The 21,841-nt window shown below is 39.0% G+C and overlaps 1 long non-coding RNA gene across 1 annotated transcript; it reads right to left on the bottom strand.

Annotated features, from left to right (window-relative positions):
• Positions 1-4,049: 4,049 nt before the first annotated feature.
• LOC115925354 lies at positions 4,050-6,727 on the bottom strand. Its single transcript, XR_004064656.1, has 2 exons — positions 6,126-6,727; positions 4,050-4,488 (listed from the first exon to the last, which is right to left on the bottom strand). It is a non-coding gene; the product is annotated as an uncharacterized LOC115925354 (long non-coding RNA).
• Between the last annotated feature and the right edge of the window lie 15,114 nt (positions 6,728-21,841).

Here is a 21,841-nt window from a genome sequence, read left to right as displayed (position 1 = left end):
AGCGAATAAGGGAAAGAATTTTGTAATTATTTTATTTCTAAAAATACACATGAACTGGAGTTACTTAAATTGACAAAAGAACCATCAAATAAAATATTACCATCAAAGAAAGCCTGGGGATTACCAAAATGAATTAATGTTTAAGGCTCTTGTCATTGATTAGTCCATGGTTTACAATTTAAATAAAAACACATTTCATAACTTTTACAACCAACCGCCTGCAATAAAACCATGAAATTCATCAGCAGGGATGGGAACAATCATATTTTCATTTTTCAATCACAATGCCGATCGCATCCCCAACCCCCCCCCCCCCCCCCCGAAAGTTTGTATTTTCACAAATAAACATTTGAGAAAGAAAATGTGTCTTCTTTGTTAAAATTATATCAAAGCCTGGCCAAAAATAGCATAAAGACACTTAAACACTCCCCACTGTCCCCTATTCACTCTAGAGCTGGTATTCTATAGTGTACTTGATTGTACTTGAGTACGTATCCGCATCCAAATTGTACTCTCTGTAGACTTCTATTATTAAGTAGCGCATGAGTATAATACACAATAATAAGTATCTGGGGCAATACAAAAGCCTCTACGTCCGGGGGTTACGCACCCGAGAGCAATACGTGAATATCCCTAATCACCGTCTATTCTCCGTGCGTGTTTATGTACAGCGCACGGACACAGAACATCGATAATCGACGCAAAGCTAGATATAACGTAGTATCCCCCGGTCGGCAGGTGACGTCATACTCTGATGACCCACGCATATCGGCTGTGTCACCGCTGTTGAATATGTTGGAATGAACATGGTGTTGTATTTACCGTGTTCCTGACCGATATAAAGAACTAAAACAAAGGAAACAGTGATGGTTTGAAAGTTTGTATATTTATCATCACAATGAACCAAATTACTTTTTGATGCAGCAGCGTTTTCATATATTTTTTTAATGCTGCATATCGTTAAGTTGCTGTGTTTTTTAGACTGTTTTAAATGCTCTTTTTAAAGCATGTTAACGTTAAAAAAAATATCTTAATGTTTTGTAAAGATGGATTATTTGGTCCATCTTCTTTATATTGGTACATAAATGAAACAAATCTACAGAGAAACATTGATGCAATCGTAATTTTCATGTACCAATGTTTTCTGCTTAATGTCCGGTTTTACCGTACATAGCTTGCATACGACTTGTATAAATACGTGCGAATTCGCGGGCGCTGCGGACTGACTTTAACACGTAAGGGGGACTCGGACCACAAGGAATATATAGATAATTGTATAGTGTTTTGAGGTCATTATATTTGATCATTTTTAAGTTACCTAGAGGTGTTAAATGAATATTTGCTGTATATAGTTTATCACTAACATCAACAGAATCTGACTAAAAACACCATAAAAATGTCTATAATTATATTCCTTGAGGTGCGAGTCCCTGTCGCGTGTTAAAGGACAAGTCCACTCGGCTAAAAAGGTTTAATGATTAGATAGACAAAAATCTAAAAAGCCCAAATATAACTTGGTCTTGGAAAATGGAGCTCGGACTTATTTTTAATTAATTGTTTTAATGAGCAAAGAACAAGTTAGTGATCGAGCCGGTTCTCCCCCACAATGCATCGCGCGACATTTTTTGTGACGTAGGGTCCTCACCAACGAACTCAATTTCGATGGTCCTCACAACACAGAGCTAGCTAGAGCTAGAGCTAGAGACGATGCCCATTCGCGAACGCGAACTAGTCAGACCGCAGCGCTCGCCAAATCGCACGTATTTACTCAAGTCGTATGCACGTTTTTGCTCCTCATGAATACGTAATAAGCAAAAACATGGCACAGTTCTCATCTTTCTGCTATGCTCAGGATTCATTTAATGACATTGAATTCGTCATGAATATTGAGCCAGAACTATAAACATTATAATGTACTATTCAATAAATAGTGAGTGAAGTTTGAAAATGTGAAAAAAACACCAAATAAAACTTGCAAAAAAAAATATTTGAAGAGTCGGATATACATGTTAAATAACCATTTTTATTGGGGGTGCGTCTCGCTGAATTTTGGCTTACCACATAATGTAGATATTTTCCTAACATAATATTATACTTCCTGTCAATGTTTGTCTCAATACCAGTCAGGAACTAGCAAAGTAGTAGCTGATGCATAATAGACTTCGGCGGAAAATACGACATGGCCGATCGACGAGCGTTTCGCATCGAGACCAACCGGGGGATACCACGTTATATATAACTCTGCGTCGATTCGCGGTCCAACCAGTCTGCGCGCTATACGTGATCACGCACGGAAGATAGACGAAGATTAAGGATATTCATGAATTACTCTCGTGTGCGTAACCCCCGGTCGTAGAGGCTTTGCATTGCCCCACATACTTATTATTGTGTACGATATTCATGCGCTACATACTTGTAGAAGTGAACGGAAAGTACAAAATGGACACAGATACGCACACAAGTACAATCAAGTACAATATAGAATACCAGCTCTAGGGACAGAAGAGGGGATTTAAGTGTCTATATAGGCTATTTTTGGCCAGGCTTTGATATCATTTTAACAAAGAAGACACATTATTTGTATGAAATGTATGTTTGTGTAAATACAAACTTCTTTTTTTGGGGGGGGGGGGGGGCAATGTGATTTAAAATTGAAAATATGATTGTTCCCATCCCTGCTAATAATTTCATGGTTGTAAAAGTTCTGAAATGTGTTTTTATATTTGTAAACCATGAGCTAATGAGAAGAGCCTTAAACAGGAATTTCTTTTGGTAATTCCCAAACATTTGAGGATGGTAATATTTTATTTCATAGTTCTTTTGTCAATTGTGTTACTCCAGTTCATGTGTATTCCTGGAAATAAAATATTACAAAATTCTTTCCCTTATTCTTTTTTCTGTTTGATTTTGTTTTAAAGTGACCCGCGGAATATATATATCTGAAAATTTATTTTCGGGGTTTGTTTGACCCTCGGATAGAAATATTAGTGTGCGGTGGGCTGAAGGGCTCAAATATAACTTGAAGAATTCTAATTTTCATCTTCAACATCATTATCACAATCGTCATCGCCATCACAATCATTATCATCATCACCATAGCCATCATCGCCGTCACCACCTACATCATCATCACCACCATAAGCATTGCAATCACAACCATCATCGTCATCATCATGATCATCATCTCCATCATCATAATCACCGTCATCATCATCGTTATTATCATAACCATGATCATTATCGCCATAATAATCACCGTCATCATTGCCATCACGAATCACGATCATCACCACCACCGACATCACCATTAATTGCCATCATCACCACCAACCGTTAACGACCAGCATTGCCATCATAATCACCCTCATCATCACCACCATCAGCATTGCCATCAATATCATCTTCGCCATCATCACTATAATCATCGTCATCATGATCGCCATTACCACTGACATCATCACCGTTGCCATCATCATAATCACCGTCATCATTATCATCATCACCATAGCCATCATGATCAATCACCTTCACCACTGACATCATCACCATCATCTCCACCGTCTCCATCACCACCATCACAATCACCATCACCAACGTATCAAAAAATGTCAATGCTTGACTATTTATATTATGTTTACCCTGTGTAGGTACTATTTCTGGATGAAATACAAATCTGCAAAAAATATCTTTTAAAAAAAAAATTGTTTTTCTTTTGTGGGGGGCTATTATTTAACAGGTCTGTGTAATTTACATTCTTTAATCAAAATTCATGCTAACTAACCCAGAAGAAAACCAGCTCTGGTTTCTTCTGAATAGCCTAGTAAACAGACAACGGTTAAACAAAAAATGTATTATTTAACACTACTTCTAATAATAAATGCGATAGGACTAGGAATAAAATTTGCATTTTCTAATATTTATATTTTATTTATGAACTGACTTTGACATTTATATTGAGACCATCACACGCTTACAATGTGTCGCTGAGAATAAAAGTATTATTAGAGTTCAATATTGTTAAATTGTATAAAGGTGACAGTTCTTCTTTCTTCTTCCTCGGTAAATGCTACTTCATACAACGAAGATTGATGTCTGTCAATGTCCCGCAAGCTTCGATGGTTGAGTGCGTCTGTCAGAAAAACAACAACAAATGATTGTTGTTCAGTCATGTTTCTATTAATATAATAAATGCTTTGTTCGTGTGAAGCTCTGGAATCCCACCTTGGAACTTTGGGAGTATCAGAGATTTTTGTTTTATTGAAAGGATTAAGCTGAACAAAATCCTTCTCGTCCTTCTCCCAAACTCCCCGTTCAAGATTGTTTGTTGCAACGTGAAGCATAACTGCTGATGAGTCTTCAAATTAATAACCATTAAAACGAACAAAGGCCTGGAGTCCACTCAGTCCAGCAAATGTTGATCCAGGAATGCAATGGAGACTGATGTGTGATGTCTGTCAAAGTCCCGCAAGCTTCGATGGTCAAGTGCGTCTGTCAGAAAAACAACAACAAATGATAAGAAGAATAAAATGGCTTAGTTCAATGTATGGGGATTTGAAAAGAACTTATCAAAGTAGCTAGCCATTTATGGTAGCCAAAACTGGCTTGCTTTCAAATTTATTTTTAAATGAAAACAAGTTACAGGTGTCAGATTCATGAAGTTTTCCCTTCATTTTTCAAGATGTGCACAAGTTCTAAAATGTAAGTGTTTAACTTCGGCTTTTTGTTTTAATTCTGCTCTGTTCATAATCATAATATATACAACTCGCACAAGGAATTGTTGCTTATTTCTGTGGCTGGCTGTAAGGTTTGAGTTGACCAGAAGGCAGAACCAAAGTTTGAGAATACCAAAATAATAAAATTAATTATCCTGTAATTTGTCATTCTAATATCCAGCTCAGCTCAGCTAAGGATTCCAGTTCTTTACAATTCGACCACAGTTATCAAACCCCTTCATTACTTGTCTTAACATGTTTAAACCCTTGTAAATATACATTTAAAACATATCATTTGTTCTAGATTTATAATAAATAGCAATGACTAATGAGCAGTCAGTGTCAGCAGTCGATTTATTTACATTGCTGTCGATTTGCGACAACAAAAACTAAAAAGCTGACACAAATAAATACACTTGGGACTACTGTATGCACCACACAATGGAACAGCGACACACAAGAAACCCCGCCATTCCTGACTAAAAGGCCGTAGCCATAGCAATTTCCTGCGGTTTCGAATCATTTTCCGTCTAGCTCCGGTAGATTTCCAAAATATAGCCCAATAATTTGGGCAAAATGTCTATGAAGTACATTATTATTTTTAAATATAGATTCTGAAAGACATTATTTGTGTTTAATGTTTTTCAAATAAGTTCATCCTTAACTGTAGTGTACTGAACAACAGTACATAAACTTGTGCATTTAGGGATTAGCTTCTTTGAAGAACACTGAACACAAATATTGTTGATTCTTGTGTCATGTCCATAGTGATTAGTGAATGTGATATTATGTGAAATTGAATCATTTAAACTGGAGGTGAAATAATTAATAATGCATGCAAATAAAATAAACACTCGTCGCCAAAAATAGATGACTAATTGACAGTTGACTTAAAGCTTGTCTTCCAAAGATCAGACATACATCCAAACCAAATATTTTCATCATCTTTGTCATCATTAACATGGTTCTTATTTATTACTAATAATATCATTAATGTTTCAGGTTATTATTACATCTACAGACAGTATTCCACAGAAATAAGTACACCCTCACAAATAATTTGCGCTTTAGTCTGGAAAACATCTAGGCCTACAATGTATCTCAGGAAAGCTAGTATTTTGTCATCTGTCATCTGTTTTGTCATATTTACCACAGCGCTACTAAGGTCAACCTATAATTTAGACGAGTGTAAATGATCATTTCTGGCGCATTGTTTGTACCGGTAGGTAATACTAGCAGCAACATGCACATGGCACGGCCGCACGCATAGACCTACGACGCTGTAGATCTACGCCTGAGCGGCCCGGGCACGCAGGCATCGCGTACGATACGGTTACTGAATGAAGCCAAGATCTACGTTTGTGGATGTACTTTTTAATTGTTTACTTCATCATATTTTTGTAAGAACATTACCTTTTGACGCTCAGACTCTTCCCGACGTCGTGTTGTTGATTTCCTCTTGGATGGTGGTTGAGGACGGTGGAAGAAGATGGTAGGAATGGCATCGGGTTTTAGTAGTAGTTTCATTCGGGCCTCGTACTTCATCACCTTCGCCCGAATTCCTGAAAACAATCAGCCTCGAAGTGGTCCTCGCAAACGACTCTATTTTTGCTAAATTGATATGTCCGTATATTAAACTTGTTCGTCCCAATATTGTTCAACCACTGAGAACATCTCTCCCTGTCTTGCAATGGGTTTGGGATGCTAAAGAAACTTTTTTTTACTCCCATACCCTGGCCGATTGGAACACCCGTACGCCTGGCACAGCGGCATCTTGACGGACTAGTCAGAATGTAAGATATGCGCTTAGTTGTGAGGACCATACGTCACATCACGTGATCAACAATCTGACATCGGTGCGGCAAATTTAAATGTTTTGCTAGAAATAACCGAAATAGAAATCGCTCTTAAAAATCAACCGATTGAAGTACAGCAGTGATATTTGGCAGTTTTAACCTTTGATTTATTTACAACATGCTATGATTTTTGAAAATTCGAGTGGACTTGTCCTTTAAGATCCATAGGAAGGGACCGTAACCCCGAGGAATATGCTCCTGATTGATTGATTTTTTTTTTTCGCCAAGCTTTCAACATACAAGAATAACAGATCAAAATTAAGTCAGCTTGAACAGCTAGGATAGCCGACGAAAGCTCGAGAGCCTATTTCCAGTGGGGTCCCCGACATACATGTACAAAATGATTACGTTAATGTAGTAATATACACAGACAGAAGAGAAAATAGATAATAATGATGATAATAATAATAACATTTAACTGATGATAGCAATGATAATAAGTACAAGAAGAAAAAGAAGAAGTGAAGGAGAAGAAGAAAATAGGAGGAGGAGGAGGAATGATGAATATGTTATAACGTATGCAAAATAAAAGTATGAACCGGTAGAAGAAGAACAAAATCTGTATTCAGGCTATTTCAGCCATATAAAATGTCATTTGCTTCTTTCCTCTGACTCTCAAGTGATAGGTATTCTTGCAATTGCAAATCGAAGGAGCCTCCTAATCCATTTCAACAACTCTTGTAGGAATTTTCGATGAATAAAAAGATAGAAATCACGGCGATCAGTCAGTAAAACATACATTTTAAAGGACGAGCACGCACAAATTTTCACGTAGTCCTAATGAAGATTACGCAGAGCGTGCGAGTAAGCTTTGGAGATAAGTTTATGTGACCTATGACACGTTTACGTCATACGACTCCAGTGGCTATTACGAACTCGCTTATTGCTCGGGGCGTTATTTTTTTCTGCGGCACAGATGGGGTCAGGTGCGTGTTGAGCCTATGGGAAAGTTTAGGGTTAGGGTTAGGGTTAAATCAAGACCACTTAAAAAAAAAACCAATCTGTGCCGCAGTGAAAAGAATGACGCCTCCGGGGGTGGGGGTCACTCCCGACATAACTGGCTATGCACCCGCGTCCAGAAAAAGCGCCGAAAATGTGTTTATTTTGGTCCGCGGCTGAATCATGAAGGATTCGCGGTCATAAATTACGGCGTGTGGGGCGCGTGACACTTGTTCTGACACCGCGGAACACATTTTTCGGGGCAATGTTGCAAGGAAAATTGACTCTAACATAACAACGGGCAACTTAAATCTTAGCCATCAGAGAAAATGTTGGTAATAAAATTAAAGTGGAAATCTCAGGAAATCTAAACATTTCCTCTGGAAATAACAAAAATAAATCACCCAAAATTAGTTTTGGCGCACTTTGGTTCCTCCCTGGCCCACTGTGCGGTGGGCCCGGGGATAAATACCGAAATATGATTAGGAATCTCGTAAACAAACACAAAATCCACTGTGCGCCGGTGCTAACTTGCCATTCATTAATATTCTTATCTGCCTGCGTCTTTTCCTTGAATAAGGAAATGGGAAAGAAAAACTCATGTAATTAATCGTCCAAATTTTGAACAATGTTATTATCACATAGTGGTACAAGTCCAAAATAAGTAGCCAGTCACCGTTGGACCCAACACATTTAAGTATCCCCTCGCCGACGAAGTCGGCGGGGAAATAAAACGCTGCCGTCCGTCCGTCCGCAACAAATCTCGTTTCCGTTCGATAAGTAACGTAAGTAATGTTTGACAGATTTTAATGAAAGTCGATATAAAGGTATATGGTATCAAAACAGAGCCTCTGTTCGATTTCAGAGTATAGCTTATTAAATATGCGAAAACACAAATTATATATGCGAAAATATGTTTTGACATATTTGGACTTGTTATTTGGAGCGTTGACTTGTTGAATTAGTGCTGTCGTTAAATATGCTTGGAAAATAGTCTTTTATCATTCTTACTTCATTTGTGTGTGCATCGTAAAGGGCTGCCTGCCACGGCCAATCCCCCGAACCGGCTTCTGGTTCACTACTAACATTGCGAGACGTCCCCGACGGATGTTTTGACTTTCCGCATTCCTCGTAAGCTATGGAATAAGGAAACCATATGAATAATCATATAAATGAATGAATCAGGGTTGGCGAGATTTAAATCGCTTTGAAAAACATGTGTGTTAATTTTTTCCTACTTTGCACAGTGTTGTGATATGTACTATATCATTCATTTTGTGTAAAACTTGAGATTTGTTTGTTACTAAATTCGGAACTAAACTCTAGCTTAAAGATAAGGTTGACTTCTGGTCATGCGATTGCATTGTGAAGATAACGGTGTGGAATCGATCAGAAAAAGTTGATCATGTAGCACATAATTATTGGTGTGTATTGCAAGGTTCTGGAATCATCAAAATGATAAGAAATCTGGCCATCTTTGTCAAATTAACAAGCACTGTACACAGAAAGATGTATATAGGACTATACAAACATGTTGCATAAGGCCCTCATCAGGCACGCCGGAAGCAGTTTGGGATGGGGGGGGGGGGGCAGACATTCTAGGGGGCTCACCTTCCAGGGGCAGTGACGTAACGAGCAAATACGTTTGGAAGGGGGGCAGAAGAAAAATCTGCATCACATTCACCACCGATTGGCGGAGATTCCAGGAAACAGAGCCCCCGTGAGCTCTTTTTTTTAAAGGCATTTAATAACGGTCAGATGAGCATCCAGGGTCCCGCCTTAGGGCCCTTGGTGGGGTCCAGGGGGCAGAGCCCTCGGAAGCTCAGGGGTTTTTAGGTATTTAATAATGGTCAGATGAGCATACAGGGGACCGCCTTAGCGGGCCCTTGGTGGGGTCCAGGGGGCAGAGCCCCCGGAAGCTCAGGGGTTTTTAGGTATTTAGTAATGGTCAGATGAGCATAAGGGGACCGCCCGAAGGGTCCTTGGTGGGGTTCAAGGGCGGAGCCCCCATAAGCTCTGGGATTTTAGGCATGTAATTACGGTAAGATGAGCATATTTTGTGACATTGGCAGGTCACTTATTTTTTCTCTCTCTCTCTTTCTTTCTTTTTCTCTTTAAAAAACTTTTTCAAAAAGTGAGGGGGGCTCGAGCCCCCGAGCCCGGCCGTTCTGCAGTCCCTGACATACAGTCTTATTAATAAGCATATTTTTCGCCCGACTGTAAATTTGGGAATTTCTAATTTCCAACAAACGCATAAAAAGGTATGACTTTTTACAAAAGAATTGAGAAAAAATACCGGAAAATCATGTCATTTCAGCAACATTTGTAAATCACTGGTATCGAATAAAAATTAACCCCCCCCCCCCCCCATCAGTACGCCAGCGTTCAGGGGCTCATGAGCTTCCTACCCCTACAGGGGCGGCCGAGCGAATTCCAAAGTGGGGGGGGCACCAACAAAAAAGGGCACTTTCTAGAAAAAAGGGGCACCTACAGTGGGAAATCTCGAAGCGAAAATATACAATTTGTTAGACATTGGTATATACCCCTACATTGTGACTACATTATCAGGGATGATTTCAATATTTGTTTCTCTTCATACATATATATCGCTTAAGCATCATACTTTACAGTTTGGTGTGATGTCTGAATATGCATTTACGAGCGAGCGAAGCGAGCGAGAAAAAATTTAAAGATCTGTGAGGTCGCAGTGCGAAAAATTACATCTTATAAAGAGGAAAAAAGCCAATCGTGATGGGGTTATAAGCACATTCTCATAACGGAAGACTGAAAAGACCTTTGATAATTAACATAATTATATCATCTTTAAATGCGAGCGAGTGCAGCGAGCGAACTTTGGGGGAAATTGCTCTTAGTCGCTTTAAATAAGGGGCACGTTTAATGATTACATGAAAAGGGAACAATTATCGAAAGGGATAAGACACTTAGAAAGAAAGAAAAGGAGCACGTGTCAAAGTACAAAGGATAATTATAAGAGGTGAAAATGAGGCATTTTTTTCACCTGAAAAGAGGCACTCACCAGTGATGAAAAAGAGGCGTTTACGAAAATGGGAAATAGGCATTTGTTGACGGAAAAGGGGCACCCATCAGATTTTGATAGGGGCATTTATAAGAGGTGAAAAGGGGATAGGTCCCTTATTAGAAAGTAAAAGGGGCACGTATCATTATTAAAAGGGGAATTATCAGAGTTGAAAAGGGGCACTGACCAGATATGAATAGGGGCACTTATAATAAAGGAAAGTGTGCATTTGTTGAATGAAAAGGGGGCACCGTTCAGATTTTTAAAAGGGGCAGTTATGAGAAGGGGAAGGAGCTCTTTCTTTTAAATGGGAGCACTTATCATAAGGAAAAGGGGCACTTATTAGAAAGGGAAAGGGGTAGTTATGAGAAGGGGAGGGAGCTCTCTCTCTTTTTTATGGGGGTACTTATCATAAGGAAAAAGGGCACTTATTAGAAATAAGAGGGGCACATGTTAAAATGAAAGGTGTGAACATCCGAGTTTTAAAAAGGGGTAGTTATTAAAAGGAGAAGTAGCACTTCTAACAAAGGAAAAAAGGAGAAGTTGTCAAAGTAAAAGGAGCACCTCTCAGTTTTGAATAGGGCAATTATCAGAGGTGAAGGGGGCACTTATTAAAAGTTAAAAGGGGCACTTCTCGTACCTGAAAAGAGGCACTTACTAGAGATTAAAAACTTATTCAAGATAATTTCAAGATTTATGAGAATGGAAAATGGACATTTATTGCAAAGGAAAATGGGAACATGTCGAAGAAACGGGGCGCGTGTCAAAAAAAAAAAGGGCACTCGTCAGAGGTGAAAAGGGGGAAGGGGCACTTTTACTAAGTAATAGGGGCACTTGTCAAAGTAAAAGGGGCACCTTTCCTATGTAAAAGGGGCACTTCTTACAAAATAAAAGGGGCACTTTTCCTATGTAAAAAGGGGCACTTTTGGGGTATCTGAAAAAGTGGGGGGAACTGTGCCCCCCCTGCCCCCCCCCCCGGGAGGGCCGCCTCTGCACCCCTAAAACAAAAAACAGACACGCTTTCCCGTTCTCTCAAAATATGTCCACGATATGCGCGCGCTATTATGATAATAACCCCCATTGATAAATATAGGAAGTATGCGCAATGTTTAGGAAATCTAATTCCTGTTAACTTTCCTTTTCTTTGAATGAAATTGTATACGTCATTTAATTCAGGTTTTTATTATTGTTATGTTCTTTTGGGTTAAAAATACAAACCATATTTACTCCTTTACTGTTTTTTTTTTGGTTTTTTTAGGGGGGGCGTTTTTTTTTTTTTTTTGGGGGGGGGGGGCAAAAATGCGTTTTGCCCCCCCCCCCCCCCCCCCCCACTTCCGGCGCCTATTGCCCTCATATTTAAAGGGATAGTTGAGTACTTGAGTTCTGTTTTCAGACCGCAAATGTCTTCAAAGTGCATGTTATTGCTCTTATTCTAGGCTAGTGCCCTTTTAGAACCTAAAATTGCTATGAAGGTAACTTTAGACCCCAAAATGTGTGAAATTAGCCAATCCGATCATACCAATTCAGCTCTACTTTCAAAAAAATACGGTGACCGTTTAGATAATTAATGCTACGGTCACATATATATATATGTGTGTGTGTGTGTGTGTGTGTGTGTGTGTGTTTGTGTGCGTGTGTGTGTATCTGTGTGTGTCACGTGGTGGGGGGGGGGTAGTAGTGTGTTTGGTTGGATAGGGTTATTTGTTTTATGTTACAACTGATTTATTTTTTGTTTTCATCAATCGTACAATCTATGTAATGAAAATGCTTTGAACTCATGTGAAGATGAAAAACAACTTATTTTTAAGACTGGTTTGTATTTTTAGGAATCAATTTTAAAAAACTATTGAAAAAAAATAATAATCGATGAGATCTGTTTTCGTCTGGGCCAGTCCTGTGACTTCACCATCCTGAAGATGCAACTTATAACCCAGCCGTGTCGTAGAACACCTAAGATCTATAACCACGTCTCAATCAGCCCAAACCTAGACATGGGAATAATGTTTAACCCAGCTATAAACGAAATAGTTTTCACTTCATTCACATTTTTTACAGCAATAACAGATATTTTAACCTTTTGCACAAGTGAGTAACATTGCCACAGACTTCTTGTCGCTCGCCAGCACAATTACCAATGATTAAATCTATTGCTAAGACCCCTCGTTGCCCCAAACTACATATACAGAACATAGATTTAAAATATATTTAAAAAAAACAATGCAACATCATGACTAAAAGTGATTTGGAAAATTCAATAAAATAATACTAAACGATCAAAATCCTCTCAAAATGTATCCATATGTTCTCAAATTTGTGAGTTTTTGTTAGCAAGTATACTTCAACATGTATATGAAATATGTTTCCCAATGAAATGTCAATCTAAGAAGAAAAAACGATTTGATAAACCTTGGTTCAATGACGAATTAAGACAGCTGAACAGAAAGAAAAGCTTATATTACAAGAAATATTTGAATAATCGTACTGCGTATAGACTTGATGCATACAAAAAGTGTAGAAATAAGTTAACAAATAGAATTAAATATGTAAAATATAAGTATTTCAAACAAAGTTTTGTAGATGCTAAAGGTGATACTAAACAAACATGGAAAATTATAAATGGTCTTTTAGGCACAAAGTCTAAGAAAAATGAAATTCCGAGTACTCTACAGTATAATAATGAAACCATTGATAATGATACAGATATATGTGAATCTTTTAACGAATACTTTATCAATATAGGTCCAAAATTAACATCAACTCTTGATATACCTACTGGTGATTTTAAACAATATCTAAAGAAAAATGAATCTACTGCTTTTTTACTCCAGTCACTCCAAGAGAAATAATAAACATTGTAGATAAATTAAAGAGTAATAAATGTAGTGGTTTTGACAGTGTTGATGTTAAGATGGTTAAAAGAGTTATACATTTGATCTGTTATCCATTATGTGCAATATTCAATTCTTCATTGGAAACTGGGATCGTACCTGATCAGTTGAAAATTGCTCAAATTATTCCTATATTTAAAAGTGGTACCAAAACTGAAATGTCCAATTATAGACCTATATCTCTACTTCCAGTATTCTCTAAGATATTAGAAAGAGCTGTGTATAATCGCTTATATTCCTTTTTGAATCTACGTAATATTTTGAATAATTCACAATTTGGTTTTCGAACAGGCCACTCCACATCCTCTGCTTTAGTTGATTTTACATGCCAAGTTTCTCAAGTCTTTGATAAATCTGAAGTCATGATGGGATTGTTTTGAGACCTCAGTAAAGCCTTTGATACTCTAGATCATAATATTATACTTGCAAAATTATTCAATTACGGAATACGTGGTGTGTTATTAAATTGGTTTAAGAGTTATTTATCAAACAGAAAACAATTTGTCAAAATTAAAGGTAATACTTCGTCTATGCAAACAGTTGTATGTGGAGTGCCACAAGGCTCTATTTTAGGCCCGCTTTTATTTATTCTTTCTATTAATGACATGTGTAATATATCGGACAAATTAAAATATATCTTATTTGCAGACGACACCAGTGTGTTTATGTCCCATAAAAATATTCAAAGTTTACAACAGGACTTTGGTAATGAAATAAACAAGCTATTACATTGGCTTTCTTTGAATAAATTAATTTTGAATGTAAATAAAACTAACTACATGGTATTTACAAAACAAAAAATAGATTTTAATGAGGTTGATCTTCAGGTGAATAATCATGAATTCAAACGTGTATCTGTAAACAAATTCCTCGGAATAGAAATTGATTCTAAACTTACATGGAATGAACACACTGGTGCTGTCTGCAACAAGATCTCAAAAAATACTGGCATTCTAAACAAACTTAGATTTCTACCAAAATGTGTTTTAAGAATGTTATATAATACTTTAATTCTTCCTCATTTATATTACTGTTCTGAAGTATGGGCCATGACAAGCCAAACCAATCTGAATAGGATACTCAAAATGCAAAAGAAAACCATCCGGGTAATTTCAAATTCACACTACAGAGCTCATTCGAAACCTATATTTTATAACTTGAAGCTTCTCAATGTATTTGATATCTGTGAATATCATATTGCAGTCTTTATGTACTTGTGTCGAAATGAATCTTTACCATGTGCACTTCTAAAGTATTTTAATTTAAATTCGACCTTTCATGATTATGAAACTAGAAATGCATCTAATTTCCACTTACCTCAAATTAAAACAACTTTAATGAAAAAGTCAATATCTTTCGATGGTCCAAAAATTTGGAATTCCATTCCAATAAATATAAGAAATTGCAAAAGTCTTCAAACTTTTAAACGAAAATATAAAATGTATTTAATTGAATCCTACGTGCTATAACTCACCAGGCTCTTTACCCCCCCCCCCCTTGTTTTTCCTCTTTTTGTCATGCTTCCAATCGTACAACATTTAATTTACCTTTTATTTATATTATACTGAGGGATGGGCTCTAGCATAAGGACCATTCTCCTTTTTAGCTCATCCCTTCACTCCCATTATGTTATGTTATTTTGTTGTTGTTGAATGTATGATATTTTATGTGTGATTATTCCTCATTTAATTTTATATGTTCTTGTATTTTTAATGATGAGTGTAAATAAACGAACTTGAACTTGAACTTGAACTTGAACTTACCTGCTTCTCATTTATGTAAATATTCCCGATATATTGTTTTATTGTCTGGAGGACGGTATAGATTTTTGTATTCGAGAAAAATTTAATTGTTGTTTAGTCTAAATTATTATACAGTTTAAAGCAGGCGCGGATCCAGGATTTCTTAGGGGGGGCCCATTTTTTTTTTTGGTCCGAAAAAAAATCGTAACGACTCAGCCAGCCGCTAAATAATAAATAAGCGGGGGGGGGGGGGGGGGGGGGGAAGAGGACACTTTTTTTTTTTGGTCTCGAAATTTGAAAATTTGACATTTTGTTCCGTTGGGGGGGGGGCGTGAGGTCACTTTTTTTAGGTCAGCCATTGGCATATTTTTTTATTTTAATTTTAAATTAAAAAAAATAAATAAAAAGAAAAGAAAAGAGGGGGGGTCGCTCCAAAATACACACTTAAAAAATCGAAGGGGGTAGGGTCAACCCCCTAACCCTCCCCCCCCCCCCTCTTCCGTACGTGCCTACTCGTCTGAAAATAGTTTTTCCCCTCCCGCGCGAAGCACGGAAGCTTTTACGTTTCATTAAATCATTAGAAAAAGAAGACGATTCGTTGTACAGTTTTTTACTCTTAATCCTCGTCTTAATTCATCCCCCTCTCCCGCGCAAAGCTCGGAAGCTTTTACGTTTCATAAATCATTAGAGAAAGAAGACGATTCGTTGAACCGTTCTCGACTCTTAATCCTCATCTGAATTCAGTTTTCCCCTCCTCCCTCCCGCGCGAAGCGCGGAAGCTTGTACGTTTCATTAAATCATTAGAGAAAGAAGACGATTCGTTGTACCGTTCTCGAAAATAATCCTCGTCTGAATACAGCTTTTACGTTTCATTAAATCATTAGCGAAATAAGACGATTCGTTGTACCGTTATGACTTTTAATCCTTGTCTAAATTCAGTTTCCCCCTCCCACGCGAAGCGCGGAAGCTTTTACGTTTCATTAAATCATTAAAGAAAGAAGACGATTCGTTGTACCGTTCTCGACTCTTAATCCTTGTCTGAATTTCAAATTTGTTCTTTGTTTATTCCCTTTTCTTCCTACGTCCTCTTCCTTTACACTCCTCTCTTTTTTGGCCGGCGTTTATTGGGGGACCACCCCACCGCCCCCTGGCTACGCGCCTGCTGCCAGATGAACATATCGTCGCTGTTTTCACGAAGTGACGGTAGTGAAAAAAATTGCATTCACTTTGCGTTACGATTTTTCTCACTACCGTCACTTCGTGAAAACAAGGACGATATGTTGATACCTTGTCCGCCCCGGAAGCTCAGGGGTTTAAGGTTTTAATTTACGGTCAGATTAGCGTTCAAGGGTCCGACTTAGCGCCCTAGACGGGGTCCAGGGGGCAGAGCCCCGGAAGTTCAGGAGTTTAGGCATTTAATTACGGTCAGATGAGCATTATTTTGATACCTAATTGTTACAATGGCAGGTCACTAATTGGCTTGGGGTTCAGGGGGCGGAGCCCCGGAATCATAAGGGTTTTAGGCACTCAATTACGGTCAGATGAGTATCTAGGGGCCCGCCTAAGGGCTCTTGGTTGGGTCCAGGGGGGCAGATCCCCCAGAAGCTCAGGGGTTTTAGGCGTTTAATTACGGTCAGATGAGCATTTTTGATACCTTATTATTTGTGACACTAGCAGGACACTATTTGGCGTGGGGTCCAGGGGTTTTAGGCATTAAATGACCGTCATATGAGCATCTAAGGGCCCGCCTTAGGGCCCTAGGTGGAATCCAGGGGGCAGAGCCCTTAGAATTTTAGCATTAATTTTAATCATGGTCAGATGAGCATATTTTGATACCCCATTATAATGTGACACTGGCAGTTAACTATTTTTTCTTTCTCGCTCTCTTTCTTTCTATTTCTCTTTAATATACTTTTTCAAAGAAAGTGTGGGGGGAGGGGCTCGAGGATCCCGATCCCCGCCGTTCCGCGGGCCCTGATATGTAGGCATCTCAAGAAGCACTTTCTTGCCTGGCTGTAAATTTAGGAATTTGTCATTTTCCAACAAACGCATGAAGTGAGGAAAATTATCTCATTTCAGCATTATTTGTTAACCACCGTTATGGAATTATAAATAAACCACGTTTAAATTCTATTTCTCCAACCCCCCCCCCCCCCTCCTCTATCAGTATGCCAGTGCCCCCCCCCCCCCCCCTCCGATCTACACCTTGTTGGCGGGAAAATTGAAACTGATATCCCTTACCTTTCTTCATTCTCTTTTTTTTCCTTTCCCTTTCTCTCCTCTTTCACTTTCCCTTCCCTTCCTTATCTCTCTTTTAGGTTTGCTGGGGGGGGGGGGGGGGGAGGGGCACGGTCATTTTGGTCCCCAACCCGCTCCACACATTGTTGGCGGGATTAACCGCGACTGATTTCCGCTTCTTTTCTCCCTTTTTTTTTCTTCCTCTTTTTGTTCCCTTTTAGCTCTCTTCTTTTCCTTTTCCTTCCTTCTCTCTTTTTTTAGCGGGGACGGGGGGGGGGGGAGGCTAGGGTCTTTTGCCCCCCCCCCCTCGATCCACAACTTGTTGGCGGGAAAATTGCAACTGATATCCCCCTTCTTTTCTTTTCATCTTCCTATTTTGTCCTTCCCTTTATCTCCTCTTTATCTTTTTTCTTTCCCTTTCCTTCCTTTTCTTTTCTTTTTTTATTGGGGGGGGGGGGAGGGGGAGGCAAGTCCTTCCCCCCCCCCCCCCCGATCTCCTACTTCCCTCTTTTTTCTTCTTCTTCCTCTTCTTTTTTTTCCCTTTCTCTCCTCTTTCCCTTCTTTTCCTTCTCTCTCTCTCCTTTTTTTTTTTTTTTTTTTTCGGGGGGGGGGGGGGAAGGGGCCAAGGCACGCTCGGCCCCCCTGGATCCGCGCCTGGTTTAAAGCATCTTTTTGTTTGACAATGAAACCAAACAAACATGTATTAACGACAGTTTTATGCTACAGCGTCTTAATATGTTTAACCAGTCAGTGAAACGACTCCAAGTCAATTTGGTCACGTTACAAGAGTTTAAAAAAGTGCATCATATCTTCTTCCTCTCTTCCACAAAGGGTTAAAAAAAATATATCACAAGATCTTTATTCAAATAAGGTATCCTATGTAAAAGTCTGTACTGAAAGTACAAAACTGCTGTATGCATTGTACAGCGAAACATAACTCTGAAATAATATTGCATATATTTATCATCAAATAATATACCTGCCTGCCATCTATTACATAATATATTCAAATGATCGTCCTTTTCTTTTAACATGATATAATATATATATATATATATATATGACGTCATCCTTTGTTATCTTTCAAGAAGCATGAAATATATACAGGGCACAATGGTCCATTTACCTTCATTTTATAACTTTCCAATTCGCATCTCTATTTGCATTAATTGATTTGACAGGTGTGTAATAATGAAGAAATGTATTTTGATTAAAAACTGTTATCTCTCTTCTTTTACTAATATATGTCACTGATCATCTAATAACTCGAATACCTTCATCCCATCATTAACCAAATATGGAAAAAGAAACACCAATGAGAATGGAAAAGGGGCACTTATTATAACGGAACATGAGCAAAGGAGGTAAAGGAGAAATAAATGAGAGGTGGTTGAGTTGAGTTTGAGTTGAAATTATTTTATTTATACACAGTAAAAGCCCGAAACAGTTAGAAGAGTGGTTTCAATCAGGGCCGTGTTGATAAAAAAGCAATATAATCATGAGCTATAAACAAAAGTAAAATAACACTGACAAATTTACCACCATAACACAACAATATATTGAAAGTAAGCTAAAACACTTTAGTAATTAAAAAGCCTAAAAGATAAAAGATTAAATAAATTATGAAAATCAAAATTTGTTGGTATATAGAAAGGGGCACTTATAAGAAGGTGAAACGGGTGCTTATTAGAAAGAAAAATGGGCACGAATGTGACGTAAAAGCGGTCATTTTCTTATGTAAAAAAGGAGCACTTTTATGGTACTTCGAAAAGTGGGGAACTGCTCTTCCCCCGGGGGCGCCGCCTCTGAATATAGTATGAACAAATGCATGAATGATAGCATGAAGGAATAAAAAATGAAAGAATGAAATAAATTGTGGATGGTTGATGGAAGATAGACGAGAAAACAAACAAACAAAATGGTATAAAAAAAAAGTTACCAGCGGGAAAATAATCCCCGAGGACAACCACACAAGAGGACAACCCCCCCCCCCCCCGAGGACAACTACCCCCCCCCCCCCGAAAAATTCCCCCTGAAAAGATTCTGCCTTTTTTTTAAACCAACCTATTATCAGGGTAGACGTCCCTTTTAATGAACAGGGGAAGGGGTATTTTTCGGGGGGGGGGGGTTATTGTCCTGGAGGGTAAATGTCCTTTGGGGGTAGTTTTCCGGAGGTAATTATCCGGGGGATAATTTTCCAGGGGGTAATTGTCCTGATACGAGGGAAAAGAAGTAAAGACATGGTATCAATGCTATCTTGCTTTCCCGTTTTCTTTCGTTTTCCTTTCATTATTCATTTGAAAATACTTTCATCTATTACATTCTTTCTTAGTTTCTTTTTTTCCCATATTCTTTACTTCTTCCATTCATTTATCCCATATCTAAAGGCCCGGTCACACAGCCTTTCGCGTCTGTATCGCGGGTAAAATTTCGCGATTTTTTTTTTTGCCCGCGGTTGCCCGTGGTGGAAAAATGTGCAAAATTGGCTTACCCGCGGTTTACCCGTGGTATGCCCGCGGAACAGACGCCGGCGACTGTTCCGCGTCCTTATCGCGGGTGAAGCGCGGCGGTACCGCGGCCTACCACGCTTACACGCGGTACACACGCTAATGCACGTGATAACAACGCGGTACAGACGCGGAACAAACGTGCTATGACCGTGCTCCACCCGCGATTACCCGCTAAAATTTCGCGTCCAATTCCGCGTGTAACCACGTCTTAACCGCGGCCGTAGCACGTCCTAGCACGTTCGTTCCGCGTCTGTACCGCGTCTTTACCGCGTGTGTACCACGTGTACCGCCCGCGATTACCCGCGGTCTAAATTTTTGGGCAGCCCAAAACTTTTTCGCGCGGCCAACCGCGTGTGAATTTCTTACCGCGTGTAACGACGGGTAAAGTACGGCTGTATCGCGTCTTTATCGCGACCTCAAAGCGTCCAACAGCGTCTGCTTCACGGGCAGAAATTTTTGGCCGTGATTCGGCCGCGATACGCCCGTGGAGGGCTGTGTGACCGGGCCTTTATACTATTTATTTTAATTTTTCTTTCTTTTTTCTTTTCTTCCTTTTCTTATCACAGTGAACTAACACGTCAGAATTCCGTGGTAGGTGATGGTTTTGTGCCTCTGAAACCATGGACCTAGACAGGTCCATGCATGCTGAAACACTGACGATTAACATAGCCTCCCAGTCAGTGGCGTACGCAGGATTTTTTCAAGGGGGGGTTAACATTTTGAAATCGGGCCAAAAATTTCGCAACCACTCAGCCAGCCGCTGAATAAGCGGGGGGGGGGGGGGGGGGGGTAAGAGTACATATTCTTTTTGGTCCCGAAATTTGAAAAATTGACCGTTTGGGGGGGGTCATCTTTTTTAGGTCGTCCATTAGGATTTTTTTTTTTTTATAAAAAAAAAAATATCACAAAAAATCACAACTCATAAGGGTGGGGGGTTTCTCAAAAAACATATACATAAAACAAACTGAAGGAGGGGGTTTAACCCCCCCCCCCCCCCTCGCCCCTGCGTACGCGCCTGCTCCCAGTGAGTGTGCAGCGCAGTCTAATGTGGCACGTTACACTTTAAGACTTTAACAAACATATATCTATAATTAACATATGGAAGGTAAATTTCAGCATGTCAGTAACGCAGCCTAAAGAGACTTAGTGCTTTAGTGTTGCCGTTGGCAATAGTTGGTACAAGTAAAATACATTGTGGATTAATGAAAATTATTTATCAACACATGCACATAACAAATCAAACAGCGTTATTTTGAAGAAGAACAAAAATCATTATTACATCCCCATGAAATGGCTGTAAAGTAAGAATTAAAAAAGAAGAAAAAGTACGTGGTGAGTTCTTTGTTTTCAACTTACTGATCCTGTGTGCGAGTATTCCCAAGATTTGCGTGAAAAGGATCGCCGATATGATGAAACAAAATTTTAAAATCATCTTGTCCGGGCAAGTTTGACTGGTGACTCTTTTAATACCACAATTATTTGGGTGATTATCTAATGATGATTTTCAAACAGGGTAGAGTTGTCTTGCCGTCGACTGTTTTTCTCCGAAATGATTGAAAACAAACAACAGACTTCTTTTATCAGCTCGATACCCATTTCCTCCTACGCGGTTCAGGGACAAATCCGGCCTTTCATTAAAAAAAGGGGGGGGGAACAAAATATTCCTTGAATCTGGTAAAAAGAAAAAAAACTAAATGGTCATCACCTCAAAGTGAAAGGGGTGCACCTCCTTCGACGTGTATATACCAAAAGTATGATACTTGGATCTCAAATGGGGGACGGCACGGGCTGTTGCCCTCCACCCCATATGGAAACGTTGTATCATCCGCTCAATCTGACTTGCGTGCATAGATCAAATAAGCATTTTTCCATGAAGAAGTGAAGTTTTCTAAAATGTGCGTTTCTTTCCAGCATTGGGG

This window comes from Strongylocentrotus purpuratus, unplaced genomic scaffold (genome assembly GCF_000002235.5).
Source record: "Strongylocentrotus purpuratus isolate Spur 01 unplaced genomic scaffold, Spur_5.0 spur5_contig_841, whole genome shotgun sequence".
In the NCBI taxonomy this organism is placed as follows: domain Eukaryota; kingdom Metazoa; phylum Echinodermata; class Echinoidea; order Camarodonta; family Strongylocentrotidae; genus Strongylocentrotus; species Strongylocentrotus purpuratus.
The sequence above is the reverse complement of the archived record's forward strand: the minus strand, read 5'-3'. Positions and strand labels throughout refer to the sequence as shown.